Source organism: Phocoena phocoena, chromosome 3 (genome assembly GCF_963924675.1).
Source record: "Phocoena phocoena chromosome 3, mPhoPho1.1, whole genome shotgun sequence".
In the NCBI taxonomy this organism is placed as follows: Eukaryota; Metazoa; Chordata; class Mammalia; order Artiodactyla; family Phocoenidae; genus Phocoena; species Phocoena phocoena.
The window spans coordinates 35,910,960-35,919,409 of record NC_089221.1 but is presented as its reverse complement, the minus strand read 5'-3'; positions in this window follow the sequence as shown (position 1 = coordinate 35,919,409).

The window sequence follows — 8,450 nt, the reverse complement described above, 5'->3', positions numbered from 1 at the left end:
TCCCAGAGCAAGGCGGGGCCTAGGGGAGAAGTCCAGGCCAGGGCATGGGTTGAAGGGGCGCCGTGGGCCGGACAGAAGGCTGCGACTCCTTTCCTTGCCGAGCTCCAAAGGGTTTCAAGCCTCCACAGGGCTTCCGCAGCTTCGGGGTAGGGGATGGGATCGTCCTGGGCTCCTGGAGGCCATCTGGCCGCGTGTCTGTCGGCCTCCGCTGCTGCGGGCATCTCCTGGCTGTTCAGGCCCGATTGTGCCCTGCGGTGTGTGGCTTCGGCCTCTTCTTGACGGGACCGTCGCTCCACCTCGGGTTAGCCGTTGGCTCCTGGGCTTGTGGGTCTCGCCAGCGTTTGTGGCCGCTCTCCGCCTGGGGACCGTCTGCGTGTCCGGGGCAAGCGCGCCGCGGCAGCCCACATGCACAGTAGTGCGCGTCCTCGCAGAACTGGAGGCTTTGGCAGGAGGGGCGGCCCAGCGCAGGGAAGTTATCCAGAGCCCAAGCCCAGGCCTGTTCTCGGTTGAGGCCCGGTGGCATGTGGGGCTCTGGGTGCGCCCTCCTCCAGGACAGCTCTTCCCAGGTGTAGTATGCGTGCGGTTCCATGGCTTCAGCCTCCTCACCAGACTCGTAGCGGGTCTAAGCAAAGGGGCGAATGATTCAGCCCCATGCTGAGTGTGCCTTTTATAGGGTCTGTCTAGTACAGAAGATCGGAAACCCAAGTCCAGATAAGTGGGGATAGACACTCATTTGCCTTGCAAATTGCCTCGGAGCCTCGCAGATTAAGGAGAAAACTGCATCTTGCTGGGAGGGGTTTGGAAATTCCGAGTGGTTTTGCTGATTGAGTTAAAGGAGAGGGATGGGAGGAGAGGAAGGTCCCTGTGGAGAGAGGCCCATTCCTGGTGGTTTCCATTCACTCTCTGCTTGGGAGGCACACCTAAGCAAAGTCACTGGGTTGGAGTGGGGAGTGCAGCGATCACGCCCCTCCCGAATCCGAGAGCGCTCAGTTCATCCTATCAGGGCAGGATGGCTGGTCTCCCCGGCCGCTAGTCCAGGGTCGTTATCCCCTTGGCTTCCACGCCAGCAATCTCACAGCAGGTCAGCTCGGCCAGTCGCTGGCAGGCACTGGGCAAGGGGATTGCAGAGGGTCGGAGGGGTAAAGGACACTTGCTGGGATTTGGTTAGCGCCTGAGGAAGCCTGAACTTCTGGGCAAGTTCGGGGAGGGGGTGGGGGGAATGCGGTGGAGGCGGCGCCAGAGCCGCCTGCAGATGCCTGGAGGGCCCTGAGATGGACTCGGGGCCAAAAAGGGCCAGGGCCACGGAGGAGGGACGCTTCCCAGGCGAGTGAAGTCCTCGGGGCTGCGGGCGGCCCCTCTGCTGTTCTTGGAGGCCCAGCCTGTATTCGGGAGTCACACGAGAGACCACGCTCCACCATCCCCGGCTCCGTGTGCACAGGCGACCCCAGCATCCGCCGGCGCCCAGCAAAGCCGGTGACCCAGTATCCCGCCCGGGAACCGGCAGCGGCCACCGATGCCCGTGAGCCTTGTCTTCCCACATAGACAAACCAGGGACTCACGGGACAAATAACAGACTGTGACATCGTTTTTCGTCATCTTTACTGACTAGCGAAAGGAAAATTAAAGGAAAGGGCTCTGAAGACAAAGAGCTTCCATCCTTTGGAGCAAAGGCAGAGACGACGCTGTAACATAATTTGTCCGCGGAGATGAGGGACTCAGCGCAAATCTCGGGGCTCCTGGCAGCCCTGGGTCTTCCGGGCCACTGAGCGTCGGATCCGCTGCCACCAACCTTGGGACGTGCGGCGGGTCCCGGGGGCAGGAGCCGGGCGACGCTCCATAGGGTCCCCGCCGTCAGCGTTCTCGGGCTCTGCTAGTCCGTCCGGGAAGCGGTGCCACCCGCCGAGGGAGGGTGCGGGGGCGGCGGCCGCCTCTCCTGGGGCGCCTCTGGGTCCGGGTGGGTCGTGGGCGTCTGGTCCGGGGCCGGTGGCTCTGCGTCCCGTCGCGAGGGCTTCGGCCTCCAGCAAAGTGTCTGTTTCGCGAACGGTCCCAGCGCAGAAGCCCGCCGCAGGGACTGGAAAGCATTTCTCAGTCGAAGTCTGGGCCTTCCCAGGAGAGCTCGCACGGGGCGGGGTAGAAAGGGAGCGTCCAGGGCTCAGAGTCGGCTGAGCTCGGGGCTGGCGACGTCTGGGGCCCCGGCGCCCACAGCCGGGAAAGGGCTGCGCCATCGCGTGGGTCTCACACCGGGCGATACCGAGTGTCTGGGATTCGGGAGCCCCCAGCCCGCGAGTTTTTATGCTCTTTTGGCCTCCTGGCCAGATGGGGGGAGTTTGGGTGGTGACATTAATCCTACAAGATAATTGCATCAGAAGACCTGATAATATTAATACAAAAACCAATCATCTTGGATAAAATTATTCATGGTCAAATCTCTTCAAGATACAGATTCAGGTTGAAAAGGAAAAGTATTAGCACACTGGAGGGGAAAAATGTTTGGGTGGACACTGGGGTGTAGAAAGCTCCAAATTGCTTTCTTGGAACAGAAACCGAAACCCAGATCTCCAAGCAAAAGAATGCTTTTGGGGAGAGGGAGGCGTGTGGCGGAGAAGGGGGCAGAATGCCAAAGGCGGATTTTCCAAGTGAAAGAAGGGCAAGGGTGGTGACCCAGTTCTAAACTTGAACTTTCACTCTCCTAATGTTGTCTTCTCCTGGTAAATTGCTCAATTCAAAGGAATTAAGACTGTGTTCAGACCAGTGTCATGACAAGAAGCCCCAGAAATGGACTGCTTGGGTGGAGGGGCAGTTCCACCCCTCTCTGAATGAGTGACTCTCAGCAGATTATCTCCTCTCTCTAGGCCTCCTTTTGTCATCTCTGAAATGGAAGGCATTACAAAGCAGCTTTCATGAATGTATCCAATTATAAAAGTAAATAGGATTACCTGGCAGAAATTTATTTGCCCAATTATTACCATTATCATATTAACGATATCATCATGGATACAATTCCAATGTTAATGAGAATAAATGTTAAACACTGCCTTTTGAGGGGAGTGTTTCCCTTGTAAATGGATTTTTTCCTAGGCATATCATATCTATGGTGTATTGCACTGTAATGCATCCTTTTCAACCTGTTGAGAGAAGTATAAGTGGATACATTGTAGATTTCCTTGACTAGGAGTTTATTTTACTGTGATAAATTATAGTCGTTCCTAAGACTTAGGAAGCACATTTTGATGTTCTTCCCTGTACCCGGTGCTGTGATTGGAGCCACACACAAAAAGATGAAAATCTGGGGGCTTCCCTGGTGGCACAGTGGGCAAGAATCCGCCTGCCAATGCAGGAGACACGGGTTCGAGCCCTGGTCCGGGAAGATCCCACATGCCATGGAGCAACTAAGCCCTTGTGCCACAACTACTGAGCCTGTGCTCTAGAGTCCGTGAGGCACAACTACTGAGCCCACGTGCCACAACTACTGAAGCCCGCATACCTAGAGCCCATGCTCCGCAACAAGAGAAGCCACTGCAATGAGAAGCCCATGCACTGCAACGAAGAGTAGCCCCTGCTCGCAGCAACCAGGGAAAGCCCACGCAGCAATGAGGAACCAATGCAGCCAAAAATAAATAAATAAATTTTAAAAAAATGATGAAAATCTGGCTACACTTTTCAGTCCTTACATCTTAATGAGAGAGCAAAATGGCAGTCAAGAGACCATTCAAGAATACAGCAAAGGGACTTCCCTGGTGGCGAAGTGGTTAAGAATCCACCTGCTGATGCAGGGGACACAGGTTTGAGCCCTGGTCCTGGAAGATCCTACATGCTGTGGAGCAACTAAACCCTGCAACACGACTACTGAGCCTGCACTCTAGAGCCCGCGAGCCACAACTACTGATCCCGTGTGCCACAACTACTGAAGACTGCACACCTAGAGCCTGTGCTCTGCAATAAGAGAAGCCACCGCAATGAGAAGTCCAAGCACCACATGGAAGAGTAGCCCCCGCTCGTCGCAACTAGAGAAAGCCCGCGCTCAGCAACGAATACCCAATGCAGCCAAAAATAAATAAATAAATAAAATTAAAAAAAAAGAATACAGCCAAGTCCATGAGCATTGCCATAGCTGATTTGATGGCCAGAGAGAAACATTCTAAATGTGATGCCTCCCTTCAAAGCCAGATTTTTTTTGTTCCCTGTCCTATACAGTAGGTCCTTGTTGAATATCAATTTTATGTATAGTAATGTGCATACGGTAATCCCAAACTCCTAATTTATCCCTCCCCTCCAGGCTTTCCCCTTTAGTAACCATAAGTTTGTTTTTGAAGTCTGTGAGTCTGTTTCTGTTTTGTAAAGAAGTTCATTGGTATCATTTTTTTAGATTTCACATATAAGTGATATCATATGATATTTGTCTTTCTCTGACTTAACTTAGTATGATAATCTCTAGGTCCATCCATGTTGTTTCAAATAGCATTATTTCATTCATCTTTATGGTTGAGTAGTATTCCATTGTATGTATATATATATATATATATATATATATATATATACATCTTCTTTATCCATTCGTCTGTTGATGGACATTTAGGTTGCTTCCATGTCTTGGCTAGTGTAAACAGTGTTGCAGTGAACATAGGGGTGCATGTATATTTTCAAAGTATTGTTTTCTCTGTACCTATGCCCAGGAGTGGGATTGCTGGGTCATATGGTAGTTCTATTTTTAGTTTTTTAAGGAACCTCCATACTGTTCTCCATAGTGGCTGTACCAATTTACATTCCCACCAACAGTGTAGGAAGGTTCCCTTTTCTCCACACCCTCTCCAGCATTTATTGTTTGTAGACTTTTTGATGATGGCCATTCTGACCAATGTGAGGTGATACCTCAATGCAGTTCGGATTTGCATTTCTCTAATAATTAGCGATATTGAGCATCTTTTCATGTGTTTTTTGGCCATCTGTATGTCTTCTTTGGAGAAATGTCTATTTAGATCTGTCCAGTTTTTGATTGGGTTGCTTGTTTGTTTTGTTTTGTTTTTGATATTGAACTGCATGAGCTGTTTGTATGTTTTGGAGATTAATCCCTTGTCTGCCGCTTCGTTTGCAAATATATTCTCCCATTCTGTGGGTTGTCTTTTCATTTTGTTTATGGTTCCCTTTGCTGTGCAAAAGGTTTTAAGTTTAATTAGGTCCCATTTGTTTACTTTTGTTTTTATTTTTTACTCTAAGAGGTGGATCCAAAAAGATATTGCTGCGATTTATGTCAAAGAGCGTTCTGCCTATGTTTTCCTTTAAGAGCTTTATAGTATCTGGTCTTACACTTAGGTCTTTAGTCCATTTTGAGTTTATTTTTGTGTATGGTGTTAGAGAATGTTCTAATTTCATTCTTTTACATGTCGCTGTCCAGTTTTCCCAGCACAATTTATTGAAGAGACTGTTTTTTCTCCATTGTATATTTTTGCCTCCTTTGTCATAGATTGATTGACCATAGGTGCGTGGGTTTATCTCTGGGATTTCTATCTTGTTCCATTGGTCTATATTTCTGTTTCTGAAAGCCAGATTTTTATTGTTAACTTCAGGAGGAAGAAGACCATAGTAGAAATAATAAATGCTAAGTAACAAAACAGAAAAATCAAACAACAGAACAGACAGTAAAGATGGCAGATGACTGAAAGCTCAACTAGTTGAAAGTTTTATGAGGGCAGTTTAGGACACTCGCAGCTAAGGTGAAGATTCAGACAAAGATACTCAGAATAGAAGAGCTCTGCCTTGGTGGATGGAGGATGAGGCCAACTCGGAAATGTTTGAACCTAGTCAAAGCTGAAATCCAAGGCAGAGGGGAGGCACAGCTAGTTTGTGGTGTGGGTACACCCAGAAGAAGTCACTGCAGTTGAGATCCAGCAATGGAGTTCGTCTGCAGATGCTCAGTATCAACAACCAACAAGGTGCAAAGTATGCGACAATAATAGCAGGGCAGGAATGAAGAGGTATCTGGGCACTCTAATATGTGACTGTTATATGTCCTGAAAATATTCACATAGTACGCTACCAAGAATGGTTGTTAGGAAGGATAGTACACGGAAACAAGAAAAATTTCTATTCATTAGATTACAGACTGGGAGACCGTAATATCAAAGTCTAAAATTCAGAAGTACTGAATATCTATGTACAAGCAATGTCAGCTCTGCAAATCAAAATGATAAAGCAGGCAACGCAGAGGAAAAATGTGAAGGAAGGTAGCAACAGTCAATCCATATTTGATCAACACAGAATGTCTAAAACTTAAATGGAATCTGAAAATCATTATATGTAAGTTAAATATTAATTAAAACTGTGAAAGCATCGAAAGGGAAAAAATTAGAAATGTAGATTATGCAAAGAGCTGGTGAGGATTTGCTGTGAACTGACCTCTCAAGAGGCCTGGTGTTACTATTAATTCTGAAAAGCAATATGGCAGTATTTGTGGAAGTTATGTAGGCTTCCGTTCATTGTCCCTCTAAACCCCCTCCAGCATCTATATCCCAGAAAACATCTCATACAGGTCCCTAAAGTACACACATAATGGTGTTTATCTCATTTTTGTTTGTGATAAAGGGGAGTTGGAGGCATCCATGATGTGTATGTAAAATGCTATGTATGTAAAATGCTGTGTATTCATTCTATAAAATATTCTGCAGCAGTTAGATGAAATAAACAAGTTTTATATATATAGCTACATTGATTAATCTTAAAATTATTATCATTAGTGAAAAATTAAACACAAAGAGACATGTGTCAGCGTACCATTAAATACATTAAAATGCATCCATACACTCAATATAAATTATATATGGAGACACATAATTACATTTAAAATCCACTAATTCAATTAGTTATCTCTTGCTCTGTAACAAACGACTCCAAAATTTAGCAGCTTACCAAAAATATGTATTATCTCACGGTTTCTGAGAATCAGGAATCTGGAATAGCTTAGCTGGGTGGTCTTGCTCAGAGTTCCTCATGAAGGTGCAGTCTGAAGCTTTGCCTTGGGCTGGAGGGTCACCTTCTAGGCTCCTTCTTGACCAGACGTCTCAATTGCTTAACAACAAGGGCCTCCCCACAGAGCTATTCACGATGTGGCAGCTGGATGCCTCCAAAGGGGATTATCTAAGAGGGAGGAGATAGCGTGGTAGAGTGATCAAAATGGAACCAGTAGCATCTTTTGTAACCCAATCTCAGGAGAGACATTATCATTTCTACCATATTCTATGGGTCACACAGACCAACCCTGGAACAATGTGGGAGGGGACTGCACAAGGCTGTGAATACTAGGAGGCAGGGATCATTGTTGGTCATCTTAGAGGCTGGCTACGAAGTCACTTTAAAGTGTAGTCCAAAGGAAGAAAATGTAGTTGCAACATAATTCTCAAGGGTGATAGATAATACCATTAATGCTGCAAAAGCACCTATGAAGAAATTTTAAAACTATGCTCACATTCCCCAAAATCAAAGAAGTGGAAAAAACTGGGATATACATAGTTTGCCTACCATAGATATTTTAAGTTGGTTATAACCACTGCTATTGAGAGTAGGGCAGGAGACATATAATTCAAGTAGAAAATTATGGCTGCTATATCTTGAAGAACATTAAATTATATAAGTTTATTATGCACAGAACATTATACAACATAAAAATTTCACTTCTAGCAATGTATTCCACCAAAAAAACTCCATAGGATGGAGATTATTTGAGCCAAAAAGTAAAAACAAGGAAATGTCTAATATAGGAAATTTGAAATAGAATATTTTTACATCCACCAAAAAGGGTATGCGTAGTTGTTGAAAGAGAGAATTTCATTACATAGTCATTTAAAAAATTGGCCAGGATATTAAGAGGAGAGAGTTAGTTACATAATAATGTGTATATCATGATTTCATATTAATATGTAACTAGGAAAAAAAAATACAAGTCCTCAATATCTTTTATGAAATACTAGGGTAGATGTACTTTAGGATTCAGAATGCAGAGGATTTTAAACAGATTAGAAGGTGCATATCTTGAGAGAATATAACTGTGACCATCCTGGTGTGGGGTAGCATTCTGTAGCATGTCATTGATACTCATGGTGTGGAAAGAATGAGTATTCATGCTAACTGGAGTAAAGAAAGAGCATAATATACATTCACCTAAGATCAGATCTGTTTTGATATCACATAGTTTGGGGGCCAAACTGTGATCTACAGAGAGTAGATTATAAGATTATATTGTAGATTATACTGGACTTTAGACCTATTGCTAAGAAATTGTACTGCAATCTCTGTGTTATTGGCCAGGAGGATTGTAGAATACTGTCCTCTCTAAGTACATTGAGGGACTATGTATTCACTTTTCATCTCCTCTCCCCCAGTGATTAGTTATTAGCTTGGAAAAAAGAAACAAGTGCTAGAGTTAAAAGTAAAGATAGATTTTCTGGCAATCTTTTATC